This window comes from Bufo gargarizans, chromosome 4, assembly GCF_014858855.1.
Source record: "Bufo gargarizans isolate SCDJY-AF-19 chromosome 4, ASM1485885v1, whole genome shotgun sequence".
Taxonomy (NCBI): domain Eukaryota; kingdom Metazoa; phylum Chordata; class Amphibia; order Anura; family Bufonidae; genus Bufo; species Bufo gargarizans.
The window spans coordinates 203,151,385-203,177,385 of record NC_058083.1 but is presented as its reverse complement, the minus strand read 5'-3'; positions in this window follow the sequence as shown (position 1 = coordinate 203,177,385).

Below are 26,001 nucleotides of genomic sequence, written 5' to 3'. Positions count from 1 at the left end.
TTGGGATTACTTTATTTACATTTTGTTTAGCTACATAACAGTAATTCTGATGGTAGAAACCCTTTAAGGAGGATGCTTTGCATGTGGAAGAGATGGAAATGGGGAAAAAAGTACACAGGGTGATAGCCAGACCACCCTAAGTACATCTTCTCAGCGTGAATTGGATGATGAGAAGGAGGAGGAGCAGGAGACGGTTGCCTCCGCTACAGATGGTAGTACCCATGGAAATGTTATTGCATCTGTTCAGCGTAGGTGGACAAAATAGGAGGAAGAGGATGAGGAGATTAAGAGTCATCCTCCTGATGAGGATAGTGAAGTCTTGTCTGTTGGGACTCTGGCACACATGGCTGACTTTATGTTAAGCTGACTTTCCTGTGACCCTCGCATTGTACACATTTTGGCCAACACCAATTGCTGGTTGTTCACCCTTCTCGACCCCTGCTACAAAGAAAACTTTTCATCTCTCATTCCTGTGGTGAAGAGGACGAGCAAAATGGTGCAATACCAGAAGGTCCTTGTGGAAAAATTTCTCAAAAACTTTCCAGCTGACACCGCTGGCTGCAGAGTACTTAGTTCCTTGGCCAACCAAGGAGGGGAGATGAGGGGAAAACACAGCAGTTCTAACAGAGGCAGGGCAACACTCTCCAAGGCCTGGGACAGTTTTATGACCCCCTGCCAGCACCCTCAACCTGATGCGCGACCTAGTGTCACAAGGAGGGAAACATTTTAGAAGATGGTGAAGGAGTATGTAGAAGACCGTGTCAGCGTCCTCAGTGATCCCTGTGTGCCTTACAACTGGACATGTGGCACGAACTGGCGCTCTACGTCTTTGAGGTGCTGGCCTGCCCCACTGCCAGCGTTTTGTCAGAGCGTGTATTTAGTGCTGCTGGGAGCATAATAACTGATAAGTGCATCGGCCTGTCAACTGAAAATGCTGACCGGTAGACTCTTATCAAAATGAACAAGGCCTGGATTGCCCCTGACTTCTCTACTCCACCAGAGGAAAGTGGCTGAACATAAAGGCACTCTAAATGTGGCTTTTATGGTATCAAGATGCTTATTAGGCTGCCCTCGCGCCTAATGCTTTAGAGGGTCAGCTCAGCAATGGGCCCTCACCTATAATGTTTTAGAGTGTCACCAGCAGGCTCAGGCATGCTCAACCTGCGGCCCTCCAGCTGTTGCAAAACTACAACTCCCAGCATTCTTGGACAGCCTACAGCTATCGACCTACCACAGGGCATTGTGGGAGTTGTAGTTTTACAACAGCTGGAGGGCCGCAGGTTGAGCATCCCTGTTTTAGATGGTCAGCTCAACAGCAGACCGCCACCCCTAATGTTTGAGTGTCACCAGTAGGCATAGGCTTTATGAATGTAGGAGTCCCATTACCTGAAAAATTGCACCACAATGTGAATGAGGCCCTCTTTTATGTGATATACAGGTTGTATCGGAGTGCCTCTTCTGGATAGAATGCTTCCTAACAATTCTGTCTAAAATCGATTTAATCTTCGGTTTGGTGCGTATTATTGTCAGTCTGTAGAAGTGGCGTACTACTTCGACAACATCGTTCCCAGCAGCGACCTGGGTGTCCAAGATGCATCCAGACATCCTCCCCATGCTGTTCCCAAACCATTTTAGTGGTTTTTGTATCAATTTCTGTCCTTTTACTATGAACCAGACACCCTCCCCTGTTCAGAGCAGGGGGTGCCTGGTTTACTGCTCGGATTCTTCCATTGACTTCCATTGTGCTCGGGTGCTCGGTAGAGCAACCGAGCATCCCGAGGTGTTCTGCTCGAGCACCTGAGCACTTTGGTGCTCGACAAACACTAGTTGCTATGTGCAACTAAGCCAGTTGTCTTTTGCATGAGTTTGATAAACCTCCCCCATACTGTTTAAGCATAGCTTTAACATATGTGAGAATATATCTAACTAATAGCCTAGGTACCACAGTGGTAGCCAATACAGCTGTTTTGGGGCCTATAGAGAACTGGTTGATCCTATCCGTTCCAATTTGCTATTGGGTGGTAAATTCATTTGCAGGACTCCCTTCTAACAATTACGAAAATCCCAAGAGTCGTGTAAATGGTCCAATATAATTTATTTGATACTTTTTATGTCTGCCACTGTAGTTCCCCCTATGTATTTGATATGCATAAAATATGGTTAATATGAAAAACATGGTTTCATGTATTTAAATGTCTTTGAGCTTCATATAGGATATCAGAATTATATATGTTTTACATATCATTCATATCAACTGATGCAGACATCCTGATCACTTTGTTCTATGAGCCTCCATTTTTGCAGCTGGATAGTCATATTAATTAAGCAAGTGGCATTGACAATGACAATGGAAAATTGGTTTTCAACCTACAGCTTTAAAAGCAAACAATGATTATTCTCACCTCAATATACAAGCAGGTAACTACAGTATAAAATGTAATCAGCATTGTGTTCTCTGACAGTCTACAATTAAATGATTTAGACAAAGTGACATCATAATTACAGCTCAATATTGTGCCAGCTGAAGCACAAAAAGACAAACCAAGCAGTCAGAACTGTCACAGAAATGTAAAAGGTTTCTTAGTGGGTCGGAAAGATAAAAGTGTTATTATATGCTGTTCAGTGAGCTTAAAGTGCAACTTATCAGGCAAGAGGTTGTACTGTACTAAAGGGTTAACCTTTTGTGGCTAGACAAAAATGTATAATGCATCATTATATGATTATGATTCAGCTCTGTAATAGAATTATGGTATGAAAGGATCTAACTTGAACATTGTTTAATTATGTCTAATTATCTGGGACATGCATCTGATAAAAAGAGAGACTAAGGAGGATATTTATGGAACCTTGTGCGCCACTATTTTGGAGTCAAAATGTCTCAAGTGAAGTCACACGTGGTCCCTTGTGCAAAAATTTGCACTCATTTTGTTTTTAAAATATCAAAGTGGTCACTTTTCTGCTTACAACACTTTTGAGGCAGATTTATGATTTGTGACTTTTGAAAAAAGTTGCAAAGGATTCCCAAAGTCACTCTAGTAGTAAAAAAAAACAACAAAGTAGCATTTCTAGAAAAAAGTGTTAAGTTTAAAGGCGTGTTCCGGGACATTAATATTGATTATCTATTGATGGGTTTTATTACATGGTTCTCCTTCAGAAGAAAGGGAAATCATTGAATACATGGTTGTACTGTACTAGGTGCTTTTTGTAGCAGATTTGTAATCTGGCTATAGAAAAGGTTGATGGTGTTGGGTTATCCTAATGGTACAGTCCTTCAAGTCCTTTTCTATGTCTGCTCTTAGGTGTAAGTTTGGGCCCATCCTGAAAATAGATGATGGATATGTGTTCTGTGAATCCTGAAAGTGTCTGCATTCACTAGCTGACATATACTAGCACTGTTTTATTCCATTACTTTTTTCTGCTGCTACAGACACTGATGCACCCCCTGTGTGATCTCTTTTCCACTCTGTGGACTGAGTTGGTGTGTGTGTGAGTCAAGCCCCCTACAGACTCTGCCATATTTAATCTCTTTCTTCTCTACACTTTGATATAGCTTGTGTATTATTCCTTATCTTTCCCTTGGTAAACTCTGTTCAAGCAAGCCATACACAACTGCGAGTCAACACATGGCTTACAGCTATCTCTCCCAATCCCTCTCATACACATCTATCCGAGAACAAAAAGGATCAAGCATGTTGAAATACAGGATGTGGTCACCATACACTTGGTGGTGGTTGTCCGAGCCTTCTAAATTGTCGGACATGGGTGTTTAGTCCCGAAAGTTATTTTGATTGCCTTATTGGAGTCAGGAAGAAGTTTTTTTTAATCTAAATTAGGTTGGCTTTTAACTTAATTGGTTTTTTACATTTCTCTGGATCTTTTTTGAGCCTTACAAGCTGTTACTATGTCATGTTTAGCCAAAATACATCTAATGTGTATGACCAGTCTTATGTACACATGCAGTGAACCAGTCCCCAGAAGTTCTACTAGTACCAGGGTTAGGAGGCCGAGCGGTGGTGGGGGTATGTAATGTGTCATGGTGCTCCTTCCTGGACACTGACAAGGTTAGGCTGCGCAGCAGCTATACAGAAAGTTTGTACAGTAGCTGGTAGGAGATGGAATAAGTAAGGTCCAGATTTTGATGCAAGTTGAGTTGGTTTTACTTGATACCTGAATAAACGGGTAGAATCTCGGTAGCTCTTGGGTCCAGCAGGTTTTAGGTTACAATAGCAGTTCCCTTCTGTATTGCTGCTGTGCTGAACTCTCTCCCTTTTATCTAGTTTATGTAAGGTGCTTCCCTTTTCCGGGCTTTACTACTTGGACAGCAATCTCAGTGTCCGGTGGGCTTCTAATCACACCTTTCTAGACTTTCGGGTGTAGAACTCCTCCAACCTCTTGACTAGGCTGGCTTAAGTTAGACTGCTAATTCTCTGCTTTGCTTCCTGTCCAGGTTCTAGGCCAGGGCTGCACAGCACTGCTTCTCTAGCCTCTGGCTAGACTAGACTTGACTAGAATAGACCAGACTCCTCAACAGCAAAAACACCTTTGGAGGTTCTGGGCAAGCCCACTCTCCCAAGGAGGGGGGGAGAATGGAATGGTCGGTTCTATTCTAACTATACCTCACTGCCAGAAAGACTGCCACGTGCTTGTAAACCAGGCACACTGCATGAAATACAGTACTTAACAGTTAAATGGCACCTAATAAACAGACTTGGAAACAGAAGGCATGGTTGTGTCACACATTGCTTAGGCATTTAATACAGTAGCAGGTTGTAGGAATGGTAGTGCCCGCTCTGGCGTACTACACACAGTGTCCTGTGTACAATCCTGCCCCTCTCTCCATTTTTATGCTCTATAGGACCTCCTACCCTCCCTGTTTGTACCTTACACTGATCTTACAATTTGGGCTCATGCACACGAACGTGTGCGCCCTGTGCCCATGATGCAGACCTGCTGTTTGCATGAATGGGTCAGCGATCCACAAGATTTTGTCCACACCGAGGCATGGACTGAAATCCCATGGAATTGCTCCATAGGGCTTCCATTGGCTTCTGCTTCGTACCTCCGCACCGCTCTGTTTCTTGTGGTTGCGGACCCATTCATGCTTTTTGTTGACCACAATATGGGCACGGGACCCACATGTTCATGTGCATGAGCCCTTTCTGAGAGGAGGAAGGAGGAGGAAGGTAGGCTAATAAGCAGAGAGCAAGCTATCAGTAAAGCAGATAGATAATGCCAGCCCTCAGAGGATATCAGGAGAGTACATTTTTTTTTTTTTACTATTTTTAAACTGCTCTCTGTAACCTCTGCAAAGTTTAATCATTAATTTGTTCATCATAGTGAATATTAAAGGACAATGGACCTGTTAGTTTATCCTTCATAACTTCAAGCTCCTGTATAGTAGATACACTGATAGTGGCTGCACAATAGCAAATAAACTTAAGGGCAACAACAAATTTGTTCACTATTTCCAATGACAACCAGCAAAACCAGCACTTTAATACAGTCGATAACTCACTACATAACAGTGCTGGACTGGGTTGCCTAGGACCCACCAGTAAAATTTATTTTGGGGGCCCTCCATTAGGATACATACAAATATTACCTGTTCACACAGCTGCTGATGGCAGTAAGCCACTACAAGATGATTGATTATGTGGGTTCCTGCAGCAACTTTGAGAAGGTGAGTCACTGGAAAAATAGGATACTGGCTGATTTACCCTTGTATCTATAAGACTTCTCAGCCACCAGATCACATCTATAGTAACAAACTAGGTAGTTTCCTAAATAATCTTCCCAGTTTTTTATATGAACTTAGGCTGGTTGAGGTACTGCACACTGCTTATCTATAGGTAGTGCAGTAAGTCTACTGGGTTATGTGCTACTTGTGCAGGGGGTGGTACACTAGTGGCCCTCCTTACTCAGGAGCCCACTGGGAGATTTTCCTGTACCCCTGTGGGCCAGTCCAACCCGACAGAGAGGTCATGCGAAAGTATTTCGCCGAGATTTTGGCAAAGGGTCATATCAGACCATCTAAGTCTCCGGTGGCAGTAGGTTTGTTCTTCGTGAATAAGAAAGATGGATCACTGAGACCGTGTTTGGACTTCCGGGAGTTGAACCGTATTACAGTCCGGGATCCATATCCCCTGCCTTTGATCTCTGATCTTTTTGATCAGATTGTTGGAGCCAAGGTGTTCTCCAAGTTGGATTTGAGGGGAGCATACAATCTTATCAGGATCAAGGAGGGTGATGAGTGGAAGACGGCCTTCAATACGCACGAGGGTCATTTTGAGAACCTGGTAATGCCTTTTGGGTTGACGAATGCGCCAGCGGTATTTCAGCGATTCGTCAATGATATTTTTCATCACTTGGTGGGGAGGTTCATAGTAGTTTACCTAGATGACATCTTAATTTATTCTCCTTATCTGAAGACCCATCAGGATCATGTGAGACAGGTTTTGACGATCCTTCGGGAGAATAAGTTATATGCTAAACTGGAGAAATGTTTGTTTGCGGTGCAAGAGCTTCCATTCTTGGGATACATGCTTTCTGATTCCGGTTTTTGTATGGACCCCGAAAAGGTCCGGGCAGTTCTGGAGTGGGACCGACCGGAGAATCAGAAAGCTTTGATGCGGTTCTTGGGGTTTACGAATTATTATAGAAAATTTATTTTGAATTATTCCACCCTAGTCAAACCCCTTACTGATATGACCAAGAAGGGCGCTGATGTCTCTGTCTGGTCGGATGAGGCATTGCAGGCCTTTTTGGCTATTAAGGAGCGTTTCGCGTCTGCTCCCATTCTGGTGCAGCCGGATGTATCTCAGCCATTCGTGGTGGAGGTTGATGCATCAGAGGTGGGGGTTGGGGCGGTGCTTTCGCAAGGTTCTTCTCCTGGCAAGTGGGTCCCGTGTGCCTTCTTCTCCAGGAAGCTCTCGGTCGCCAAGAGGAATTATGATGTTGGAGATAAGGAGTTGTTAGAGGGGGCGTCCCCCGTTACGGTGTATACAGACCATAAGAATTTGGCCTACCTGCAATCTGCCAAGCGTCTGAACCCTAGACAGGCCAGATGGTCATTGTTTTTTACCAGGTTCAATTTCGTGGTTACCTTTCGCCCAGGGGTCAAGAACGTCAAGGCAGATGCCTTGTCTCGCAGCTTCCCTGGGGGAGGTGATTCAGAAGATCCAGCGCCGATTTTGGCGGATGGGGTGGTGGTCTCCGCTCTGTACCCTGAATTGGAGATGGAGGTATTGGGAGCTCAGGAGGGGGCTCCTGGTTCGTGTCCTCCAGGGAGGTTGTTTGTTCCTGAGGGCCTACGATACAAGGTGTTTAAGGAACATCACGATACTGTTCTCGCTGGACATCCTGGTGGTAAGTCCACCTGTGATCTGGTGTTCTGGAGGTTCTGGTGGCCAGGGTTACGTAAGAGTATTGAGAATTACGTGACAGCTTGTGAAACCTGCGCTCGGTCAAAGGTTGCTCATACTCGACCGCCTGGTTCACTTCTTCCATTGTCTATTCCATCTCGTCCTTGGATGCATTTGTCCATGGATTTTATTACGGACCTGCCAAGTTCCTCCGGGAGAACAGTGATTTTGGTGGTAGTCGACCGTTTCAGTAAAATGGCTCACTTTATACCACTAACGAGTCTGCCTAACGCTAAGACTCTTGCGCAAATCTTTGTGGATAATATTGTGAAATTGCACGGTATTCCTTCGGATGTGGTCTCTGATAGGGGCTCGCAGTTTGTCTCCAGGTTTTGGAGGGCGTTCTGCTCTCGGCTTGGCATTCAACTTTCTTTCTCGTCGGCGTTTCATCCACAGTCGAATGGTCAGACGGAGCGTACCTGTCATGGTCTTACCTCCTTGCTGTTCTCCTTCGTTTGACATGTGCTGGCGGCCATCTTGGTTTCTGGGTTTCTTGTAGCCTCCCACCCTGCGGCTCCTCCTTCCCACTGGGAGGAGCTGGATGCCTAGCTCATATATATAGGAGGTCTGTGGCTTCAGTTCCCTGCTTGGTCCTCCTGTGCTCACATGCTTCTAAGACTGCTGCTGCTTCTGGTTCCTGATCCTGGCTTCGTCTGACTACCCTGCTGATTCCTGATCCTGGCTTCGTCTGACTACCCCGTTGGTTCCTGATCCTGGCTTCATCTGACTACCCTTCTGGTTCCTGATCTCTGGTTTCGCAAGACCCTGCTTCGGTTTAGCCATCCGTTTGGACTTTTGCCTTACAGCTTTATTTTCAATAAAGCCTTCTTATTTCCACTCATCTCTTGTTGTACGTCTGGTTCATGGTTCCATGACATTAGGACCAAGCCATGAATTCTGACGGTACAGGGCCATCCTCGCTACCTACGCTGGTTGCCAGACTTGATCAGCAGGATCACCTGTTGGGTCGGTTCGCTGTGGCGTTGCAAACCCTGCTTGAACGCACGGCTCATTTAGCTTCCGTTGCCGATGGGTCGGTTGTCGCTCCTGGGCCCGCTCCTACTGCCGCTCCGGTTGTTGCGCCAGAGTCTACCCCGACACCAGTTGCTGCACCTGCGGTGTTTCGGGGTATGACCGGTTCTGCCCCCCTTCCACAGCGCTTTGGGGGAGAGCCAACTCAGTGCCGAGGTTTCCTTAACCAGGTGGGCATTTACTTCGAGTTGCTGCCACATGCCTTTCCTACTGAGAGATCAAAGGTGGGCTTCTTGATCTCGCTGCTCTCGGACAAGGCCTTGGCCTGGGCCAGCCCTTTATGGGAGAACAACAATCCGGTGGTTGCCGAGTTTTCCGGTTTTGTTGCTTCTCTTCGGAAGGTATTCGATGTGCCGGCTCGTGCTGCCTCTGCTGCGAAGCTCCTTATGTCCATCAGACAGGGTCCACGATCCGTAGCTGAATACGCCATTGAGTTTCGTACCCTGGCAGCAGAGGTGGGCTGGAATAATGAGGCTCTGGTCGCTGCTTTCTCTCATGGTCTCTTGGATGCCTTGAAGGATGAGGTTGCAGCTAAGGACCTACCTGTGGAGCTCGAGTCTCTTATTTCTTTCCTGATTTTGATTGACACCAGACTCAGGGAGAGACCTTCCTTTCAGGAGAGCCTGCGGAGGCCTTCTAACAGATTGGCGCCTACGTTTGCTGTCCCACCCGTGCCTCCCTCTCCTCCCACGCCTCCTGGGGATGACTTGTCTGGGGGTGAACCCATGCAGCTGGGGTTTGCTCGCCTGTCCGAGGGGGAGAGGGTACTCCGGAGACGCGAGGGCCGATGCATGTACTGTGGTCTCGGTGGGCATTTTCGGTTTGCATGCCCGAACCGTCCGGGAAAACGCTCGCACCTGAGATCATGTCGGGGGCAGATCTTGGGTGGAGTCTCCTCGTCCCCGGTTTCCCGTGTTGACAAACCACTGATTACTGTTGTCCTCTCCTGGGTCGGGGGCTCGGTGACGACCCAGGCGTTGGTGGACTCTGGTGCTGGTGGTTTGTTCATTGATAGTGTGTTCGCTGCCGCCAATTCCATTCCTCTGCAGCCTCGAGGTTCCCCACTGGCTCTTGAGGCGATAGACGGCAGACCCCTTCTGCCGCCACACGTGACTCATGAGACCCTTCCAGTGGGGATGGCCATTGGTGCCGTTCACAGAGAGTCGGTCTGTCTCCAGGTTATTTCGTCTCCACACTACTCGGTGGTCTTGGGGTACCCCTGGCTCCAGAAGCATAATCCGACTTTCGATTGGAAATCGGCCGAGATCCTCTCGTGGTCACCGCAGTGTGGGGCTAGTTGCATCCATGGGCCTGTCAAGTTGCTGTGTACTTCCTCGGACTCTCTGTTGCCTCCTGAATACGAGGAGTACCGGGATGTATTCGATAAGGTGCGTGCGGTTGCCCTACCTCCGCACCGCCCATACGATTGTGCCATAGAGTTACAATCTGGTGCCGTTCCTCCTCGTGGCAAAGTCTATCCACTGTCGGTAGCGGAGAATGAGGCCATGGAGGAGTACGTGAGGGAGGCGCTTTCACGCGGACACATTCGCAAATCCTCGTCCCCGGCAGGGCTGGATTTTTCTTTGTGAAAAAGAAGGGCGGTGAGTTGAGGCCTTGCATCGATTACAGGGGTCTCAATCGCATCACGATCAAGAACGCTTACCCGATACCCTTGATTTCCGAGCTGTTCGATCGCCTCAAAGGGGCCACGGTCTTTACCAAACTCGACCTGAGGGCGGCATATAACCTGGTAAGGATCAAGGCGGGCGATGAGTGGAAGACCGCGTTTAACACCAGGACCGGTCATTATGAATCCTTGGTTATGCCCTTTGGGTTGTGCAATGTGCCCGCAGTCTTCCAGGAATTCATCAACAATGTTTTCCGTGACCTGTTGCAGCAGTGTGTGGTGGTCTATTTGGATGACATCTTGGTATATTCTGAATCCATGGAGGCCCACATTCTGGATGTCAGACGAGTGTTGCAACGGTTACGAGAGAACAAGCTGTTCGGTAAGCTTGAGAAATGCGAATTTCACCGATCCCAGGTAACCTTCTTAGGTTACATCATTTCCGCTGAGGGGTTCTCCATGGATCCTGAGAAGGTTTCGGCTGTCTTACAGTGGCCCCAGCCCAGTGGTCTTCGTGCCCTGCAGCGCTTTTTGGGCTTCGCCAATTATTATCGGAAGTTCATCAGGGACTTTTCCATGCTAGCCAAGCCTCTCACGGATCTGACCAGGAAGGGCAGTAATCCCCAGGTCTGGCCGCCCGAGGCCATCCGAGCTTTTGAGGCTCTAAAGTCCGCCTTTGTGTCGGCTCCGATTCTGTCGCATCCCAACCCTGTGTTGCCGTTTGTCCTCGAGGTGGACGCGTCTGAGACGGGAGTAGGCGCCCTCCTGTCTCAGCGTAGAACACCAGAGGGTCCTCTGCTTCCTTGTGGGTTTTACTCCCGGAAACTGTCTTCCGCGGAGTGCAACTATCAGATTGGTGACAGGGAGTTATTGGCCATCGTGCAGGCCCTTAAAGAATGGAGGCACTTGCTCGAGGGCTCGGTGGTTCCGGTTCTCATCCTGACGGACCACAAGAATCTGACCTACCTCTCTGAGGCCAAGAGATTGACACCACGTCAGGCCAGATGGGCTCTGTTCTTGTCACGTTTTAATTACGTGGTCTCCTACCTACCCGGTTCCAAGAACATCAGAGCGGATGCCTTATCACGGCAGTACTCCGAGCTGTCCGGGGAGGAGTAGATTCCGACTTCGGTCATACCTCCGAATCAGATCCTGGCCGCCATTCGCACCAGCCTGACCTCTCCCCTGGGTGAGCAGATTTTGGCGGCTCAATCTGGTGCTCCCTCTGGGAGACCCAACGGCAGGTGTTTTGTGCCTGAGGAGTTGCGCACTCGGTTGTTGCGAACCTACCATAACTCCAAGGCCGCGGGGCGTCCTGGAAAGAATCAGCTGTCCTGGGCTGTTTCACGTCTGTTCTGGTGGCCTTCTCTACGTTCCGACATCGCCGCATATGTAGCGGCATGCTCCGTTTGTGCCCAGAGTAAGTCCCCTCGGCACCTTCCGTTGGGCCTTTTGCAACCCATAGCCACCGGGGAGCGTCCATGGTCACACCTGGGGATGGATTTCATTGTGGACCTCCCTGCATCCCGAGGCCATACGGTCATTCTCATGATAGTGGATCGGTTTTCCAAAATGTGCCACTGTGTACCTCTCAAGAAGTTACCCTCTGCACAAGAGTTGGCCTCGATTTTTGCCAGGGAGGTCTTCCGGTTGCACGGTTTGCCCAAGGAGATTGTGTCGGATCGGGGGAGTCAGTTTGTGTCCAGGTTCTGGCGCGCCTTTTGCTCCCAGTTGGGGATTCATCTCTCTTTCTCATCGGCCTACCACCCTCAGTCCAATGGGGCCGCAGAACGATCCAATCAGGCCTTGGAGCAATTCCTTCGTTGCTATGTCTCCGATCACCAAGACAATTGGGTTGACCTCCTGCCTTGGGCTGAGTTTGCCAGGAACACGGCGGTGAACTCTTCCTCTGGGACGTCTCCCTTCATGGCCAATTATGGGTTCCAACCTGCCGTGTTACCGGAGGTATTCTCTCCCCAGGATATTCCGGCTGTGGAGGATCACCTTTCCGTCCTACGTGCTTCTTGGGTACAGATCCAGAGGTCCCTTGAGGTCTCTGCGCAGCGCCAGAGACTCCAGGCTGATCGCAGACGAGCGCCCGCTCCTTCCTACCAGGTCGGAGACCGCATATGGTTGTCCACCCGCAACCTCAACCTTCGAGTGCCCACTCCCAAGCTGGCGCCTCGCTTTGTTGGTCCCTTCCGAGTGCTTCGCAGGGTAAACCCGGTAGCCTATGCCCTTGCGCTTCCTCCTGGCATGCGGATCTCCAACGTGTTTCATGTCTCCCTCTTGAAGCCACTGGTGTGTAATCGTTTCACTTCCTCGATTCCTCGGCCTCGTCCGATCCAAGTGGGCAATCGTGAGGAGTATGAGGTGAGCAATATCCTGGACTCACGCCTGGTCCGCGGCCGGGTGCAGTTTTTGGTCCATTGGCGTGGTTATGGTCCAGAGGAGCGTTCCTGGGTTCCCTCCGCAGATGTCCATGCTCCTGCCTTGCTCCGAGCCTTCCACGCACGCTTCCCTCAGAAACCGTTCCTTACTCCGCGGAGGAGGGGCCCTTGAGGGGGAGGTACTGTCATGGTCTTACCTCCTTGCTGTTCTCCTTCGTTTGACATGTGCTGGCGGCCATCTTGGTTTCTGGGTTTCTTGTAGCCTCCCACCCTGCGGCTCCTCCTTCCCACTGGGAGGAGCTGGATGCCTAGCTCATATATATAGGAGGTCTGTGGCTTCAGTTCCCTGCTTGGTCCTCCTGTGCTCACATGCTTCTAAGACTGCTGCTGCTTCTGGTTCCTGATCCTGGCTTCGTCTGACTACCCTGCTGATTCCTGATCCTGGCTTCGTCTGACTACCCTGTTGGTTCCTGATCCTGGCTTCATCTGACTACCCTTCTGGTTCCTGATCTCTGGTTTCGCAAGACCCTGCTTCGGTTTAGCCATCCGTTTGGACTTTTGCCTTACAGCTTTATTTTCAATAAAGCCTTCTTATTTCCACTCATCTCTTGTTGTACGTCTGGTTCATGGTTCCATGACAGTACCAATCAAACCCTGGAGACCTACTTGAGGTGCTTTGTGGCTGAGAATCAGGAGGATTGGTACTCATTCTTGTCCTTAGCAGAATTTGCATTGAATAACCGTAGGCAGGAGTCCACGGGTAAGTCGCCATTTTTTGGCGCATACGGTTTCCATCCTCAGTTTGGTACTTTTTCTGGGTCTGGTTCCTCCGGGATGCCAGAGGAGGAGAGATTCTCTTCTGCCTTGTCCTCTATCTGGCGGAGGATTCAAGGGAATTTGGAGAGGATGGGTGAAAGGTATAAACGAATGGCTGACAGGAGATGTGTGACTGGTCCGGACCTGTGTGTGGGTGATCTGGTGTGGTTGTCCACTAAGAATATCAAGTTGAGAGTGCCATTTTGGAAACTGGGTCCAAGATTTGTTGGTCCGTATAAAATTTCTGCGGTGATCAATCCGGTGGCGTTTTGGCTAGATCTTCCGCAGACTTTGAGGATCCATGATGTCTTCCACAGGTCTTTGCTAAAAAAATATGTTAAACCGGTGGTACCATCGCCATTGCCTCCTCCTCCTGTTCTAGTTGAGGGAAACTTGGAGTTCGAGATCTCCAGGATTCTCGACTCGAGAGTTCTTCGGGGCTCCCTCCAGTACCTGGTGCACTGGAGGGGATACGGTCCTGAAGAGAGGATGTGGGTTCCGGCGTCTGATGTCAACGCCAGCCGACTAAATATGGCCTTTCATAGGTCCCATCCGGATAAGGTTGGTCCGGGGTGTCCAGAGGTCACCCGTAGAAGGGGGGGTACTGTCATGCCCCACTCTGATGATGTGCGGAGGTCAGCCAGGATAGCAGCACGAGTTTAGTGATTGCTTTGGAGCCGTGCTGGATCCGCCTCTCTCAGGTGCACTGGGTGGGGTCTTTAGTTTAAATAGCACACTGCCCATTGTCCTGAGCGGATTATACTGTTCATTCTGGTCTGGGAAGCTGGGAAAGAACGTTGGCTGTCAGTTCCTGCTCTCAGAGATAAGTGTCATTGCTAGTTTGGTTGTTTGTGTCTTCTTGTCCATCCAGGTTCTGTGCGAGCAGACTGCTCCTATCTCCCCACTTCACCATCTTAGGGAGTTCAGGGTTTTTGTTAGCCCAGGCTGGAGGACACTAGCACACCTACCTTCAAGGTTTGCTGTGGGCTGAGCAGTGCAGGAAAAAAGGTCAGGGATAAGCTAGGAGGTGACCCTTCCCCTGTCTCTCGTCCAGAGCCTGGTTGGTGTGTTATCTTTGGTACAAAGTGTACATCCGCCGTGACAGGTGATTAGTGAGAGATGAGAGGGAGAAATTTGTGCCTTATACTCTTTCCTCTCAGGCCCAAGAAACCTACTGAGACTCACAGATCTCTGCTATATCCATGGAAAGAGACAAAGACAGAGTGAGAAGGAGAGAAAAGAAAAACTTAGAATCTGCATTGCCAAGAAAAGGAGTCAGCAAGGTAACCTGTGACTACAGCCATTCATACTTTGCTGCAATGAGGGACACCCTTCACACCTGGACACACTCTGGCCAAACGTGCCATCAATCCCCTGTTTCCTGAAATGGACTTTACAGCCATTAATGTCAAGGATCCTTAGCCAGACATAGATTCGACCGCGAGAGCCTTTAGCAAGAAAGTGTACAAAGAGAGTAATAACGCTAATCTTTGCCTGTATGTATACACTGCTATCTGGGAGAGATTTACATTGTGTACAGTTGGAACTGTGTTTTCATATAGTTAAATGTACTAGAATTCCCATTTTGCTGTACAGTAAAGAGAGATTTTTATTTTTCTTCCTCTGGCTTATTTTTATGACTTCTACACCATACGCTGGCCATTGCATTCTATACGCCCTGCCTTTAACCTACCCAGACACCTAACATCATGGACATAGGTTCGCCGGATAGTTGTACTGTGTCTTGTAGTGATCCTCAGTATTTATAATGCCCCCAGTCTAAATACCGGGAGCACTACAAGAGAGAGTAAAACTATTGGGGCACTACAGCGGTCATTATAAATTCGGTGGGTGCCATTACTAATGAGTGCGCTCTGGGAAAAGATTAGATACACAGTTCAGTAGACAGTATCATATATGATAGGAATAGATACAGCAGCTCAGCAGACAGTATCACACATGATGGGATTGTATGCACAGCACACCTGCTTGTCAATTTTTGGAATTCTCATACCAGTCGATGGAGAGGACACTGTGCTTGTGTGAGGTGCTCTCTGTTCACTTTAGGACCTGTCCCACAGGTGGTACCCACACCTATCTGACATTTATGGCATATTCTAGCGGTATTCCATAAATGTTCCAGATGGGAATATCCCTTTAATTAATTTCCTCTTTGAAGTTCATTGGTTACCCATCTTTTAAGGGTTTAACCTGGTAGTCATTCAATACACCCCTAGGATACCGATAGATAACAGGGGCACAGGAGAAATTGCACAATTTAATATTTAAGATTTAAAAAAACACAACAATCTTAAAGAAACACACACACACAAACTTTATTTATAAAAAAACGGTCTTGGATTTCTGTGGCTCTGGCCCTTTAAGAGAGATGGCGTCTCTTTCTCCTGGGTTTCTTCCATTGGAGGAGGTTGAGTGTCGCACCTAGGTCAGATTTTTAGGGGCCGCAGAGGGTCACACACAGCTCTCACATTGTATAGAAAATAAAGAAAATAAAGATCAGCAAAACAATTCCTAAACATGAAAAGCGGCCAAACTTACCCAATCTGGTCCTGGGCTGCTCGGCAGAGGTCCCTAATGGTAGGAGCAGGCCCTGGAGAGTAAGGCTGGGGTCTGTGTGTCACCTCAATTTATACCCACCACCGATTATGACATCATATGTAAATGAGCCATAGCCACCATTATGATGTCACAAATAAGTGAGTCATCTGTCAGGATTCTAATGATGACATCACAAGCAGGGTCTCAACATGACAGCGTTCATTCTATTGGCTGCAACCAAATGGGGGTGAGCTGAAATACCAAGCACTGCCACTATACTATGTACAGTGCTGTGCTTGGGGAGCTTCCCGGATTCAGCTACAATCACCAGAGCTGTGGTGAGTGCGGCGGCTCCCCGATACAGCTAATTAGCAGGGGTGCTAGGAGTCGGACACCCACCAGTGTGATAATGATGACCTGTTCTGTGCATGTTAATCATTATCAATTCCTGGATAACCCACTTAAGTGCATAGAGGGAGGGCCCTAACCACTCAGTGCCCCTTTACTTCTCCTATTTGCTTTCCAATACACTTTGCTCTCTACTTGATTGATATGACCAGGCATCCAATTTGTCATCTCACCAGACTCTGTAATCCCACACCTGTGCAGTTCAGTTTATCTTTGCCTCATGTGCAGTATTCTTTGCAGTTGACCCAGGACAATAAAGCCATTCTCCGACCAGTGAGTTGACTGAAGGAAAAAGTCTCCATGTGAGAGCATGATTTCCTGTCCTGAACTCTGCTCTTGTATCCAGACCTCGCAGCATTATAATGATTTATAATGCTGTGTTTCCCTGCCCGACATTGGCTGTACTGATTTGTTCGGATATTAGCATGCCTGTACATTCATTATAGTTGATGTCTGGCAGGGAAATACAGCATTATAAATCATTATAGTGCCATGAGGTCCTACAAGAGCAGAATTCAGGTTGGGAAATCATTCTCTCACAGGGAGCATGTTTCTAACAGTCAAATCACTCTTCTGAGACTGGCCTAAGATGTACTGTACATGTGCCGAGGATGAGATGAACTGTGCAGTTGAAGGGTTTCAGGGTCATGCAAGATGACGAATTGAATGTCTGGCTCTGTCAATCAAGTGGAAAGCAGATGTCTTGGAAAGCAGCGCAAGGAAGCTAACTAACCCGTCCTGGGTGCACTTAAAAGGAATCTGTCATCCTACTCATTAATAAATGAGTAGTACTCCAGATATAGGGCCAGATTTATCATTACTCTGACAGGTCTCTCCACTTTCACATACGGCTAAAGTCAGTTTTGGCCAAGTTAGATTTATGATCGACCCTTTAAGACTGTGATAAATTTGGTTTCACGGTAGCAGTTTATCCATCAGTAAGCAGCTTTACCAAAGTCGCACGTCTTTATGAAAAAGTCGCATGTTCTATTAAAAAGTCTCATAATATAAGCATGGTCCTCACTGGAGTGAAATTGCGCATTTTTTTGCGACTTTTTAAATACTCGCAATAGTAAATCTGTCTAGAGATTCATTTACATAAGAAAACACGCCCACTTTCAGAAAACTGGCGAGTATTGTGCAGAGCAGAAAAAAGTTGCAAATTTTTGCGCAGTTTTAGCGATTGCGCAAAAATTTGCGATTTTTCACTCCATTATTCTGACTTGAGCTAATGATAAATCTGGCCCATGGTGTCTAGAGCACTATTTTGTATTTTCCTTCTGCCCTATGTTCTTCTGCTGCCAGTGCCCAGAGCTGCATTGAAATATAGTTCACATACTGTATAGAATAAACCTACACATAAAAATGAATAACTTTGTAAAAATACCTTTCCGCTTGCTATTTTTTTTTCACTTTGCTACCAATGACACAATAAACTCTTGTATGTAACAAATGTAGCAAAAGATCAGAGCCTTACCCAAACTACTAGAGATGAGCGAAGTTATGAAAAATTTGAATTGGATGCTTTGCGGAATTTCGCAAAGAAATTTGACTAGTGACAATTTGCTTAATCACAAAGTGCATACCTTTGTATGTAGCTGGCGCATTGATGGGGAGTGGCGATTGTGCCGCCCCCTTCATTGAACCCCTTAGATGCCGCATTGATCGCTGACCACAGCATCTGAGATTAAAATCAAGGCCTTTCAGGGGCTAATCCGTTTAAAAAAGAAAATACATACACACCTTATCCATTTGATCACGGTGAGGCCATCACAGCCATCTTGATTGAAGACACTGCATGAAATCTTGTGCAGTGATGTGATGACTTACCCAGACAGCGCGGTAACGCACACGTCACCCCATATGAGATTTTGCGTGTTTTCTTCAATTAAGATGGCCTCTTTGAGGGCAAATGGATGAGGCAAGTATCTTTTTGGGTGAGATTTGCCACCATTTCAGCTACAAATAGATTTGTTACCACAAAACACCAGGATATTCAGCTTCACAGTTCACCTTGGATTCTTCGATTCGCTCAACACTACAAACCACCAATTACTCCATGGTTACATGAGACTCCAAATTCCAAAGTGCTACACAAGACCTATTTGTTGGTCTACAGTATGTATGACCAACCGTTGCATGGCAATCTATAAGTGGTTAAACAGCATCACTTTTTTCTGTTAAAAGCCCATTTTGTCACATAGAGGCAAGAACCGTGAACGATCAACAAAGGCTTGTAAAATGGCTTTTTCAGTTCTGTCTAAATGGCATTATGTTGATCAGAATAGAGGATGGAAGCTGTGAGGATCATTATGATAAGCGTTATCCAGAACACTTAGCTAAACACCTTCAGGCAGAGAAATAAGACCATCATCACACTCGCATAGCTACAATGAACTTAATTAGCAGAGTCTGAAATTGCATGAGAATGTTATGTGCATGACTCTGTCCATGAACATCCATTTAGTCAGTCCATTTCAGGACAGTACAGCATGTAAATGTTGAGTTTTAATGGATCAAGAAGCTTTTCCCATCTATAAATAAGTTCAGTAAAGCACAGCATCCAAATAGTCGGATTTTCCACAACTGGCTTATGTGGCTTTTTGTCTCTGGCTTATGGCTTATGTGGCTTTTTGTCTCTCTTAGCCAACTTCCACACAGATAGTGTTTGAAGGTATAATGGAGAGATTTGCACCTGTTCTGTGTTTTTGATCTGCACCTGGTTTTGGTTCACAGTCACTTATAGAAATCGTTGATAAAACACTGACTGTGTGCAGTAGTGCACCACCAATGAGGCCAGGTGAGGCGATCGCCTCAGGCAGCACCAGGTAGGGGCAAGAGGGAGGGCAGCCGAAGGACCATAAGGGAAGGAGTTAGGTTCAGAGATCGGCATTGGGAGAGGGGGGACGCTGTTTCAGTTTTCCCCTCAAGCAGCAGAAAGGCTAGGTACACCTCTGACTGTGTGAAAGCAGCCTAACCCAGCTTTCACTGAAGGTGCAGCCACTTAATCTGCATTACTAATTACTGAGCTGTGCCTATGCAGTTTCCCACTCAAGTAACCGTGGGCCCCGCAAACGTGTTTTTACCATGTATTAATGTCATGTGATATGCCTGTATTTTGTATTTTATCTCCTGTCATATTCTCCATGTCAGAATGTGATTTTACATGCAAATATCCTTTATACAGGCCTAGTCAGGGTGCACTACACTCGATTCTCCACAAGATGGAGCAGTGTCAGTGTGTATAAATAGCTTAGCTCAGACCTGAGTTAGGCTGTGCAGTCACATGCCGTGTGTGCAGTCCTGTGCAGTCATGTGTCCTGTGCAGTTATGTGCTGTGCAGAGCAGTTCAGTTCCTGGTTGAGGTAAATCCAAAGCAGTGCAGATGAGCTCAGGTAAATCCAAGTGAGAGTTCAGTTGAATGCAGTTCTCTCATGAGCCTACAAGAAAGCAACAGCCATGTAGCTGAATATCTGGAGGGAGGCCCCTTCCTAGCCTCTCTACTCTGTCCCTGTCGGTTCCATAGCTGAGGGATAAGGCCTGCAAGTATTCTACCTAGAGGTGAGCAATCCACTGCTATAGATCGCTCTTCCAGGGTGACCAATGTCTAAACTGTATGCAGCCGAGTATATAAGGAATCTTATGCAAGACAAAGGATTAGCAAGATAGTCATTACCTGAGGCCTTATTAAGCACCTTTGTAATAGGTGTAGGAGATACCATGAAGCATCTACATCTCCAGTTCAAATCCTGAGGACAGTCAGGCCAACTGTCAGAACAACATTGGAGTAGAAGTTTCAGGATTCAGAAAAGCACCTTTAATCAAGGATTAGGATCAGGCCGGAGTTGTTACCAGTGTAATACTTTCATTATTACCAGCCTAGTCTGAGCAGTAGCTCTCTTATGTATTACAAGAGCCTCTACTTCATTGAGGATTTGCATTTCCCTTTCCTCATATGCATGGGAGATTGTGCTTAATGCCGGATTGTATCAAGAGACTGTTTAATGCCTATGGATGTGTTGTAATCAAGAGTCATCATCAGTAAAGTGCCATTTGGATTTTCACCCTGCTTGCCTCAGACTCAGTTCCTCTATTAACACTATAGTAAATGGTTGTACCTCCATATAAAAGGTACTGGCGTGACGATTACAAGGGACATTGCCACTGGCACATTAATACAGACCACTAAGGGCACCTCAAACCACCATCTGGCCAGTGTCCCTTACACCAGAGTGTGCCCCAGAGAATCCTTGTGCCATTCTCCTTTTCACTTATGCGAGCCTGTCCAGGGACAACATAACCGTGAGTAACCATAACTGTATTTACCTCGCCCACCTATTGATCACACTGTGACCTCACACATAATTCCCCTGCAAAGTCTGGCATACCGCATAATTAAAATTGGTGTCACAAACAGGATTTCTGATAAATATCCTCTGTGCCTTTAATGAACTGGACTTGTGTATTGTTGTATGTTTTGTGCACTGCAATAATTTAAATTGGAGCTGTGTGAGAACAGGATTTGCAAAACCCTGCTTTATTGTGGATTTCTGATTGTGAATAAGCCCCAACTGTTTATTGCTTCTATTGGGCCAAGGAACTGTTAAAACTGCTTAAATACTGTCTGCATGTGTTGTGCTATTCATCTACTACAAACCCGCATCGTTAAAACTGCAAAATTGTGGAAAAGTCAGTAGTGCTGCTTGCTGTATTTGAATGGACTATTTTTGCATTTAAAATGGCCGCCGAAGGACTTGTACTTGTTTGCTACGCCTTCACTGAGCAGCTTGGCGGTAAAAACTAAAGACACTCCCGCTCTCAAAGCGGGAACATTTGGCGCCACTGCATTTCGAAAGAAAGCGGTTGAGTGGAGTTTTTTCTAGGGTGAATCCCTTTTGGCCTACTTTAATGCAAGAAATATGTGCCGCTGCTGTACGCAAAACGACACAAGCTAAAATCTACTTTGAAGAAGTTGCCAAAACTATATATGAAGACCCAAGAGAATATCAGCCCCGCTAGGAATGGAGGTCGGGCACCGTCATCACCTTTGATAAAGATCGTGGGCTCGGCTTTATAAAAGATCTCACCACTGGCCGTGAGCTATATGTGAACAGCAGATCGGTGAAACTGAGCTACTTGCCGGGATACATGCACAATCTCCGAGAAGGTAAGCCTGTTGAATTTACCCCTGCGGAGGGCCTGAGAGGTCTGTACGCCACTGCTGTGATGCGCCCACGGACTAAACAAGAAAACTGGGAGGACGCTGATGAACTATCCGAAACTTCCCCAGAGGTTCCCAGTAAGCCGATCCATATCACCAACCAAGAGAAAGCCACCTTTATTGGACCTAATATTTTCTGGCAACCTACTGTGTTGGAGCGCCCTATCAGCCCATATCCATCACCGGAGCTGCTGCTCAAAGTCCAAATGCCTGAGGACATTGTAAACCAAGAACGGTTCAGTCCTTACTTATTGTTCAATATACAGTCGTGGCCAAAAGTTTTGAGAATTACATAAGGGCCAATACTTTTGGCTACGACTGTATATTTATTGAGGATTTTTTCATTTTTTTTCAGAGAAAGGTAAAAGATACAATGCATGGATATCAGTGGATAGGAGACCCATACACTACAGTGTAATACAGGAACCTACAGAGGTCACATTGTACAAAGATGTAAGAAAGTTATACAATGAAGCATAATCTTAAGGACATACAATATGAAATCTCCGTTTCATGATACAGTTGATGTTATACTGAATGTGGTACCAGCCATATCAGTACTGTAGTAGAAAGGAACCTGCGTAGACATTCACCGTAGTATAAGGGTGATAGTCGTGAAATACCAATATGTAACAGAGACTGTGAATCATAGAAAACAAACTATGACAAAATAAAAAGCAAAGACAAAATTCTAACTAAAGGCAGAGGGGTTTGGTGGTAGTCAGGTTTTGAGCTGTGTGTCATACAAATTATTACTCACTATCAACACAGTGCCTGCTGAGATTGTAAGGCTATCTGGGTTCTGTCATTTCTAACTTATGTGTTGGGGTATAAGTTTGCCCATTGCGACCATTCAGCTTCGAATTTGGCCAATGCGAAGTTTTTATACGCTAACATCTTCTTGTAGTATTTGGTTGTATCTACAGCTCTTAAAATTTCCTGAACGGTTAGGATCGCTGTGCTTTTCCAATTTCTAGTTATGGACATTTTCGTGGCCAAAAATAGATGCATGGAGATAGTCCTAAAACTGTAAGGGACCAGTGTGAGGCCTATAAATAACAAGACAAAAACACAGAAATATAGTGGCAAATCTGGGGGAGCTGCTCAACCCCTAACACTGTAGCGTGTTTTTCATTGGGGGAGCAGCCCCACCGCATGTGGACCGCAGCAAACGACTATCCCCAGCAAACAAAAATTTGCATACGGTGGAGGATGTCGGCGCGGTCCACATGCACCACAAAGGCATCCTACACAAAACGGAGCATTGTGCGGATGAAAATATAATCATATAAATCACAGAAGAAATGCACCAAACGGATATGCCACTGACTATACTGGCTAGTCATGAATGCAGATATTAAAAGCTGAGACTTTTGCCAATATATTCCTGTCAGGAAGATATCGGAGCCCAACATGCACCACGTCACGGTTCTCAGCATGGCAAGGGGTCCTACCACTACGCTACCTATGGTGTGAACAAGGTCTGAAGGTGATGTAATCCAGCTCACAGCCAAGCTTCCACACAACCGCCTAGCAGGACAACTAGTGCAATGTGAACAAAGCCAGACTGTAAGCCACACCCATATCAGACCATGTGATGGAGGTTACCAGGTGCAAAGGAGGGTGTTTGAATGCCAGGTAAAGGCACATACACTACATATAAAACAAGACAAAAACACAGAAATATAGTGGCAAATCTGGGGGAGCTGCTCAACCCCTAACACTGTAGCGTGTTTTTCATTGGGGGAGCAGCCCCACCGCATGTGGACCGCAGCAAACGACTATCCCCAGCAAAAAAAAATTTGCATACGGTGGAGGATGTCGGCGCGGTCCACATGCACCACAAAGGCATCCTACACAAAACGGAGCATTGTGCGGATGAAAATATAATCATATAAATCATGTGGACCGCGCCGACATCCTCCACCATATGCAATTTTTTTTTTTGCTGGGGATAGTCGTTTGCTGCGGTCCACATGCGGTGGGGCTGCTCCCCCAATGAAAAACACGCTACAGTGTTAGGGGTTGAGCAGCTCCCCCAGATTTGCCACTATATTTCTGTGTTTTTGTCTTGTTTTATATGTAGTGTATGTGCCTTTACCTGGCATTCAAACACCCTCCTTTGCACCTGGTAGCCTCCATCACATGGTCTGATATGGGTGTGGCTTACAGTCTGGCTTTGTTCACATTGCACTAGTTGTCCTGCTAGGCGGTTGTGTGGAAGCTTGGCTGTGAGCTGGATTACATCACCTTCAGACCTTGTTCACACCATAGGTAGCGTAGTGGTAGGACCCCTTGCCATGCTGAGAACCGTGACGTGGTGCATGTTGGGCTCCGATATCTTCCTGACAGGAATATATTGGCAAAAGTCTCAGCTTTTAATATCTGCATTCATGACTAGCCAGTATAGTCAGTGGCATATCTGTTTGGTGCATTTCTTCTCTGATTTCTATAAATAACAAGGCCAATGCCGGATCGCGGTTTAGCTTGCGGCCTGAAACTCCTTCTATTAAATGAAAGATATCAGACAACAATTCCCTCAGCTGAGGACAACCCCAAAGTATGTAGAATACAGTCCAATTGCCACCACATCCCCTCCAGCACAGCGGCTCCGAGGCAGAGAATATACAACTTAGTCTCAGGGGGTAAAATACCATCTGAGAACCGTTTTTGCATATGATTCAAAATGTGAGACACATTTCAACCTTTTTGTCGCAAAATTGATAGCTATGGACCACTGAGCTGGAGGGATGCAGCACCCCAGATCCAACTCCCATGATAGAAGGGGGGCAGTTTTGACAAGAGAGTTTTTGTTGTCTAGGAAGGAGTAGAGTGGGCAGATTCCCTTCCAATTAGATTGTTTTAGGGACCATTGGTTCAGGAGTTCAAGATGTGTATCTACTTTCAACGTGGGATTAGCTGTTAATAAACGTTGTATTCTTAGGTACTTATAGAAATCCCTCTTGGGGATATTATACTGTTTTTGCAGATCCTTGAAGGAACTTAAGGCTGAGTAAAAGAATAGGTGTGTGACTGTCTCCACTCCCCCGCTCCTCCACGACTCCAGAGATAGATCAGGGAGGAGGCATTGTAGTGCTTCTATTGGAGTGAATTTTGCTATAGAGGCTTTTGTTCCACTTCCACTGCAGTGGTATTGTTTCCACAAGCCCAGGGAAGTCGAAAGGAGGTACGGGAGAGAAAGACACTGTACAATCCCGTAAAGAGAAGCTAAAAGCAATGCCTTGAGACTGGGTACTGGGGCTAACGTCTGTTCAATATGGACCCAATCTTTAGGAACATCAAAACTCCACCACTCTCTAAGTTGGTGTATTCTGGTGGCCATGTAATAGTCGAAGACATTCGGGAGGCTTTAGCCATCGAATTTTTAAAATCTGGACATGACCGTCCTGGCAATGCAGGGAGGACCTTTAATCCAAATAAACTTGGTAAACATTTTATTAATAGCGTTAAAGAAGGAGCGGGGTAATTCTATTGGTAGAATTCTGAACAGATAAAGTAGCCTAGGGAGAACATGCTGCTGAAAAGCCGCTATCCTGCCGAGCCATGAAATCTCAGTTTTTGCAATATTTCCTAGTTCTTTTTGAAGATCCAAAAGGAATTGCAGGAAGTTTGCACTATATAACTGCTGAACAGTAGGGGTGAGTTGGATGCCAAGATATTGAACCCCGGTGGTCTGCCAATCCCATGGGTAGGGTTGTTTTAGCTGTTCTAGAGTCTGGTTGGAGACAAAAAGGGGGAGGGCCTGGGATTTTCCTTCGTTGAGTTTGTAAAATGATAATGAGCCATATGAGTGAATTACTTTTCTTACTGCTGCCAGCGACAGGACAGGGTTAGTCAGGGAGAGGATTATGTCATCAGCGTATAGTGAGAGAGTAAGCTATCACCAATCTGTATCCCTGAGATGTTTTCTGTTTGTCTAATGGCTTGTGCTAATGGTTCTAGAGACAGTATAAAGATCAGAGGAGACAGGGGACAATCCTGCCTGGTGCCGTTAGAGAGTCCAAATGGGCCTGAAAGAACGCCATTGGCTAATACCCGGGCTGATAGATCTGTATATAGTGCTCCTATGGCCCCCCTCAGTGCAGTCGGAAAGCCCATTTTACGGAGCACCGAGAAGGCAAACGACGAATTCACCCGGTCAAAAGCCTTCTCGGCGTCCAAGGTGAGGAACACCGTGGGCAACGCCATTCTATTGACTCTGTCGAGAAAGTTGAGTACTCTCCTAGAGTTATCTGTGATTTGTCTACCAAGTACGAATCCCACCTGATCAGGAGCTACTAAGGACGGTACTATAGCTGCTAATCTGTTTGCCAACAGTTTGGCATACATTTTCAAGTCGGTGTTAAGGAGGGATATTGGCCGGAAATTTTGGGGGACTGTCGGTTCTTTGCCAGGTTTTGGCAATGTGACAATAATTGCCTCTAGCATTTCTCTGTGCATGCATCCGTCAGTAAGAATTCTGGATAATGACCCATAAAGGTGTGGAGAAAGAAGGTCAGAAAAGAT